The sequence below is a fragment of the Delphinus delphis genome, chromosome 6 (genome assembly GCF_949987515.2).
Source record: "Delphinus delphis chromosome 6, mDelDel1.2, whole genome shotgun sequence".
NCBI classification, from domain to species: domain Eukaryota; kingdom Metazoa; phylum Chordata; class Mammalia; order Artiodactyla; family Delphinidae; genus Delphinus; species Delphinus delphis.
Genome location: NC_082688.1, coordinates 83,611,598 through 83,619,672, shown reverse-complemented (window position 1 = coordinate 83,619,672; position 8,075 = coordinate 83,611,598).

The following is an 8,075-nucleotide window of genomic DNA, read 5'->3' as shown; positions in this document are numbered from 1 at the left end:
TGTTCCCTCTTTAGTTCTTCTAGGTCCTTGTTAATGTTTCTTGCATTTTGTCTATTCTCTTTCCAAGATTTTGGATCATCTTTACTATCATTATTCTGAATTCTTTTTCAGGTAGACTGCCTATTTCCTCTTCATTTGTTAGGTCTGGTGGGTTTTTATCTTGCTCCTTCATCTGCTGTGTGTTTTTCTGTCTTCTCATTTTGCTTATCTTACTGTGTTTGGGGTCTCCTTTTTGCAGGCTGCAGGTTTGTAGTTTCCGTTGTTTTTGGTGTCTGTCCCCAGTGGCTAAGGTTGGTTCAGTGGGTTGTGTAGGCTTCCTGGTGGATGGGACTAGTGGCTGTGTTCTGGTGGATGAGGCTGGATCTTGTCTTTCTGGTGGGCAGGTCCACGTTTGGTGGTTTGTTTTGGGGTGTCTGTGGACTTATTATGATTTTAGGCAGCCTCTCTGCTAATGGGTCGGGTTGTGTTCCTGTGTTGCCAGTTGTTTGGCATAGGCTGTACATCACTGTAGCTTGCTGGTCGTTGAGTGAAGCTGGGTGCTGGTGTTGAGATGGAGATCTCTGGGAGATTTTCGCCATTTGATATTATGTGGAGCTGGGAGGTCTCTTGTGGACCAGTGTCCTGAAGTTTGCTTTCCCACCTCAGAGGCACAGCACTGACTCCTGGCTGCAGCACCAAGAACCTTTCATCCACATGGCTCAGAATAAAAGGGAGAAAAATTAGAAAGAAAGAATTAGTAGAAGTAGAAAGAAAGAAAGAAAGAAAGAAAGAAAGAAAGAAGGGAGGGTGGGAGGGAGGGAGGAAGGAAGAGGGAAGAAAAAAAGAAAGAAGATAAAGTAAAATAAAATAAAGTAAGATAAAATATAATAAATTTATTAAAATAAGAAAATAATTATTAAGAAAAAAAAAACAATTAAATAAAAAAACAAAAAAACGGACGGATAGAACCCTAGGACAAATGGTGGAAGCAAAGCTATACAGGCAAAATCTCACACAGAGGCATACACACACTCACAAAAAGAGGAAAAAGGGAAAAAAAAATCACAAATCTTGCTCTCAAATTCCACTTCCTCTATTTGAGATAATTTGGTGTCTATTTGTGTATTCCACAGATATCAAGTTGATTGTGGAGCTTTAATCCGCTGCTTCTGAGGCTGCTGGGATTTCCCTTTCTCTTCTTTGTTCTCACAGCTCCCAGGGCCTCAGCTTTCGATTTGGCCCCGCCTCTGCATGTAGGTTGTCGGAGGGCATCTGTTCTTCGCTCAGACAGGACGGGGTTAAAGGAGCCGCTGATTCCGGGGCTCTGGCTCACTCAGGCCGGGAGGAGGGAGGGGCACGGAGTGCAGGGCGAGCTTGCGGCGGCAGAGGCCGGCGTGACGTCGCGCCGGCGTGACGTTGCACCAGCCTGAGGCGCGCCGTGCGTTCTCCCGGGGAAGTTGTCCCTGGATCCTGGGACCCTGGCAGTGGCGGGCTGCACAGGCTCCCCGGAAGGGAGGTTTGGATAGTGACCTGTGCTTGCACAGAGGCTTCTTGCTGGCGGCAGCAGCAGCCTTAGCGTCTCATGCCCGTCTCTGGGGTCCGCGCTTTTAGCCGCGGCTCGTGCCCGTCTCTGCAGCCCCTTTAAGCAGCGCTCTTCATCCCCTCTCCTCGCGCACCAGGAAACAAAGAGGGAAGAAAAAGTCTCTTGCCTCTTCGGCAGGTTCAGACTTTTCCCTGGACTCCCTCCCGGCTAGCCGTGGCGCACTAACCCCCTGCAGGCTGTGTTCACGCCGCCAACCCCAGTCCTCTCCCAGCGCTCTGACCGAAGCCCGAGCCTCAACTCCCAGCCCCGCCCGCCGCGGCGAGTGAGCAGACAAGCCTCTCGGCCTGGTGAGTGCTGGTCGGCCCTGATTCTCTGTGCGGGAATCTCTCCGCTTTGCCCTCCGCACCCCTGTTGCTGTGCTCTCCTCCGCGGCCCCGAAGCTCCCCCCTCCGCCACCTGCAGTCTCCGCCCGCGAAGGGGCTTCCTAGCGTGTGGAAACTTTTCCTCCTTCACAGCTTCTTCCCACTGGTGCAGGTCCCGTCCCTATCCTTTTGTCTCTGTTTATTCTTTTTTCTTTTGCCCTACCCAGGTATGTTGGGGGTTTCTTGCCTTTTGGGAGGTCTGAGGTCTTCTGCCAGCGTTCAGTAGGTGTTCTGTAGGAGTTGTTACACGTGTAGATGTATTTCTGGTGTATCTGTGGGGAGGAAGGTGATCTCCACGTCTTACCCTTCAGCCATCTTCCCGGAAGCTCCCGGAAATTAATCCTTTGTCAGTGCCATTGCAGCACTATTTACAATAGCCAGGACACGGAAACAACCTAAGTGTCCATCGACAGATGAATGGATAAAGAAGATGTGGCACATATATATATAATAGAATATTACTCAGCCATAAAAAGAAACGAAATTGAGTTATTTGTAGTGAGGTGGATGGACCTAGAGTCTGTCCTACAGAGTGAATTAAGTCAGAAAGAGAAAAACAAATACCGTATGCTAATACATAGATATATGGAATCTAAAAAAAAAAAAAAGAAAAAAGGTTCTGACAAACTTAGGGGCAGGACAGGAATCAAGACGCCGATGCAGAGAATGGAGCTGAGGACACGGGGAGGGGGAAGGGTAAGCTGGGATGAAGTGAGAGAGTGGCATGGACTTATATATACTACCAGATGTAAAATAGATAGCTAGTGGGAAGCAGCCGCATAGCACAGGGAGATCAGCTCAGTGCTTTGTGACCACCTAGAGGGGTGGGATAGGGAGGGTGGGAGGAAGATGCAAGAGGGAGGAAATATGGGGATATATGTATATGTATAGCTGATTCACTTTGTTATACAGTAGAAACTAACACACCATTGTAAAGCAATTATACTCCAATAAAGATGTTAAAAAGAAAAAATACTATCTTGCTGCACTATTTAAAAATTAGAAAAGTTCAGAGGTTTTTGAAAATGTAAAATTATTAGGCTTAATCACACTTGATGGCTCCGTTTCTTGAGTGAGTTGAAACATTTTTACTAAACTAATGACTATTTATTTACAAATTATAATTTTTCATATGGCATTGTGAAAACATTTTTTGGATTAAGTAATAAAAAATGGTCAATAATAACTGTATTAGTCAACTATTGATGTGATAATACTGCATAACGAACAGCTCCAGAATCTCAATGGTGTATAACAACAAACATTAATTTCCTCACCCACAGGTCTGCAGGTTAGTTGGAATGGTTCAACTTTAGGCTAAGAGTTGGGTTCAAGTCTGTTCCTTGCTTTGGACATCACAGAGAGCAGCTGCAAATCACCTGTTTTCCTCATGGAAGATGGCAGAAGTGCAAGACGGGGAAGCAAACTTATGAGAGGTCATTAAAGGCCTCTGCTCTGAAATGCCACACTGTCGTTTTGTCGACATTCCATTGGCCAAAGCAAGTCACCTGGCTGAGCCCACCATCAATGGGATGGAGAGGTAAACTGTGGAGTCTTTTGACAGGATGAGGGAGAAAGAAAGAACTCTGAGCCAGTAATTCACCCTCCTACAATAGGCAACAGTTCCAGAACCATGTCTATTCTGTTCACTTATACTGTAGTCATAATAGTCACTGCTCAAAATAAGAAATAAATTGACCCTTTATTTCATTATGAGAAAATTTAATTCCTTGATATGAGAAATTGCTTTTTGAAAAAAGGGTTACATCTGCATTGTACAAGCAATTGTTTTCCAGTATATTTATTGAACATTTAAAAATAAGTTTTAAATATTTATGCAAGGTAGCCAGGGAAATGTGTCCTTTGGATAGTTGTATATTGCATTTTTGTAGCCTCAGTGCATGCTGCATTTCTAGTAATAAATATCCAACCATAGGTGAAATCAGAAAAATGTAATGACTCTCACATAGGAAAAAAGAAGGCCTCTTTCCTAATTCCCTTTATGATGAAGTTCTTACTTTAACTATACCATTTACTTCCCTGTGGGGCCACAGTTATTTAATTAATAGAAGCTCTAAAATTGTGAAAATTAACTTCTCCTGCTTTGATTCCTGTCCTGAATGCAGTTGTAGAAAGATTTCTCAGTGTAATGAACAATGTGTAAGTCAATAAATGGAGCTGAATGATGGGAGAAGCCAGTATAAAGTCGATTCTGTTCCCTCTTCAATGCTGTTTACCAGGGGTTGGCAGAACCATGGCCCGTGGACCAAATGTGGCCAACCATGTGTTTTTGTAAGTGAAGTCTTATTGAAACACAACCATTGGCATTCACTTAAATGTTGTCTGTGACTGCTTTTGTGAGACATTGGCAGGGTTGAGTACTTGTGACAAAGACCATATGGCCCACAAAGGCTAAGATATTTGCTATCTGGTCCTGTACAGAAAAATTTGCCAACTCCTGCTCTATATAGTTATTATAGTTAAAAGAACAGTTTTAAAAATGTAAATATTACAAAATATAAATGCTTTTGATTTCTTAAACAAAATGCATATTTTTTTCACATCTTTATTGGATTATAATTGCTTTACAATGTTGTGTTACTTTCTGCTGTATGACAAAGTGAATCAGCTATATGTATACATATATCCCCATATCCCCTCCGTCTTGCATCTCCCTCCCTCCCACCCTCCCTATCCCACCCCTCTAGGTGGTCACAAAGCATTGAGTTGATTTCCCTGTGCTATGCAGCAGCTTCCCACTAGCTATCTATTTTACATTTGGTAGTGTATATACGTCAATGCTAGTCTCTCATTTCATCCCAGCTTCCCCTTCTACATCTCCGTCTTTATTCCTGCCCTGCCACTAGGTTCATCAGTACCACTTTTTTAGATTCCGTATATAAAATGCATACTTTTCACCCTTGCATCCACTGAGAGTCTGATATTTGTAAGGAATATCTGACAACCCTTTTTTAGGGTAGATGAGTAGAAGTCAACGTGGGTGAGGTCACGCTGCAGTAACAAGTAACTGCGTTAACACACTAGGTTTGTTTTCTACTCCTGCTGAGTACTCATCATGGGGCAGCAGGGTTCATCCAGGATCCAGGCTGTTGGACAGCCACTATCTGGAGAGTTTCTGGTCACCTTTGCTGAGGCAAAAGGAGTGTGATTACTTGTGCACTGGGTGTTAAAGTTTCCATCCAAAAGTGGCACACATCACTTTCCTCAGGCCAAAGCGACTCATATTGCTATATCTAGTCTCAAGGGATTGGGGAAGCACAATCCTATCATACACCCAGGAAAGAGAGAGAAATACTTGGTAGGCAGCACCAGTGACTGCTACTGTAAGAAACAAACAATGGTCATTTCAGAAACTGGTTTCTTTATAGTAGGAAAGTGGCTACTAGCTTCATGGGCAGCAAAGGCCTAATGTCTCTGAGGTAGAGGTTTGCAAGGAAATGGCGGGGGCGGGGCGGGGGGGGGCGAGTAACATAAATTCCTTTTAACTTCCTTTCTCTGCTCTTCTGTTCCAGGGCTTCACCTATGCTTTGGTTAGTGTAAATTTTGTCTGGAGAACGTTGGATTATTAATTTCCTTTGTTTCCAGTTTTATAGCACCTTTGCATCTTTTGGCCGTCATAACTTTTTTTAAAAAAATTAATTTTATTTTTGGCTGCGTTGGGTCTTCATTGTTGCGCGCGGGCTTTCTCTAGTTGTAGTGTGCGGGGGCTACTCCTCATTGCGGTGCGCGGGCTTCTCATTGCGGTGGCTTCTCTTGTTGCGGAGCACGGGCTCCAGGCATGTGGGTTGCAGTAGTTGTGGCTCGCAGGCTTCAGTAGTTGTGGCCCGCCGGCTCTAGAGCGCAGGCTAAGTAGTTGTGGCACACGGGCTTAGTTGCTTCGCGGCATGTGGGATCTTCCTGGATCAGGGCGCGAACCCGTGTCCCCTGCGTTGGCAGGCGGATTCCTAACCACTGTGCAACCAGGGAAGCCCTGTCATAAGTATTTGATGTACTGTTAGGACATTGAGATCTGGAGTCACTAGCTGGCCTGCACTTACCTTGAAAACTTTGCTACTCTTTTTAAACTCTACATTGTGCCAGACAAAAACATTTTAAAGTATATGAAAAAGCAAGCCAACGAAGCCCACCACCTAGTGGCTAATTTTCAAACTGGTACTGGAAATGAAGCTATTTATTTTTTAACCTCAAAGTATTGTTCAGGGACAGAGATAAAGCATCAAAATTGCCAGAAATTGAACACAAGTAAATTTGGTGTTTCAATTACTTGGAACTTCTGTTTTGAAGACGGTACTTTGTTTTCTCTTCCTTAACCTTCTGAATGGTTCCAGAGAGAACAGCCCGGTGTGGCATAATGAACACATCCAAGACAGTTTTCGAGGGAAAGGGATCCAGCCCAGTGTCCCAGTCTAGAAGAGGATGTCAAAAGGATCTGAGGTTACCTTGACCATTTTCTGTTGAGAGTCCATGGAAGGAGGCTGACGGGAACTGAAATGCCTATGTTTTGGGGGTTTGTGTGCCAGTCATAGATAACTGGGTTTTATTGAACCTGGTTTCTAGAAAGTTCCATGTGACATTTACGTTCAATTTCTCCTTTTCTTGATGATGGAATTAACATCTGAGTCCCAAGGGGATAAACCATGCCAGGTCCAGACAAGTCAGAACCCATTAGAGGAAACTAAGATTCTAACATGAGGAATCAGGACTAAACTGGACTATAAACCCTGGGAGGCACAGGTTTTTGATGGTTTTGTTCAAGGTGAACAAACAGTGCCGGGCATATGGTAGGAACTCAAACATTCTGAATAAATAAGTCTCCAAGTCCAGAGGCAAGATTGAAGTTGGAATTAAAGAGCCAGGAGATCATTGACAGGCAGGGATGAGATTTGGAGGAAAGAAAGTAGGTGAAAGACAGAGAAGTTCAGAGTATTTCCTGTGGCTGAATGGGGTGTCGGCAGCTCACCCGAGTGTTGTGTGTCCTCGGCTCAAAGATGTGTCAGGTTGGTTTCAAAGGCCAGAGGTAAGGCAGACAAAGCAGGTTTTCAAAACACTGAAGTGAAATGGATTTTATTTTGAGAATTTATACATTAGGAGTAAGCAGCATTAATGTAACAGTTTTTTAATATCACACCTTCATTTTTTTAAACAAAAAAGTACATGTTTAATTCATAAATGGAGATGGCTCGGCCCTTGCAGGAGCTTAGTGAAGGAGCTTCTCCAGGAAGAGAATAAAGAAGACAGGAAATGGAGATCCTACTCTGTCCCCATTTCTGATGACTGATCTGCACTTTTTACTGACATTAGCAATTGTTATTGTCTCTTTGCATAATCTGCCAGTATGCATTTCTTCATTTCAACAGCTATGTCTTTAATCCCTGTGTTTATGCTGCCAGAGAATTCAGCACACTTCATTTTATCTGCAGTTAAAAACCTACAGTTTCAAAGGACTTTCATATACCAATATCTAATTCTTGAGGGAGGTATTATCCTTTTTTGGTGGTCAGCAAGGATGAGAAAGGTTACGTGACCTTAGTTCCCATGGAAAGTCATGAAGCTGTGGCTTGAACCCTAAACTTTTACAATTCAGTATTGTTTCCATGGTGCTAACAGCCATGATACTCACCGGTGAGCAAGACTCCTGGGTTAGCCCTTGAAGACCACGTTGCACAGCCTGGGCGAGCCATCCAGGGCAGGGCTCAGTTCCTGGAGTGCACAGAGGTGAGTGCCTCACCAGTAACCTCTGCTTTTCTCTTGCTGCTCTGACAGTGAGGTGGCCCTTGGGAGACTGCTGTTCTGTGGTCTGAGGAACAGCAGCAAAGTTTATCTAAAGGGAGCCACTGAGAGGAAAGTAGGGATAGTCTAGCAATAGCTATGAATATGGCTTCATGATGAATGCTTTGGTGACTGAGTTGGTATGTTTAGTCTTTTTGTTTTTCTCACTCTTGAGAAAAGCTGAAGAAAAGATGATGCAAGATGAGATCCTAAGTGTACAGGAGATGCTGAGAACTTATCTAAAAATGATCCTGGGACTTCCCGGGTGGTGCAGTGGTTAAGAATCTGCCTGCCAATGCTGGGGACATGTGTTCGAACCCTGGTCCGGGAAAATCCCACGT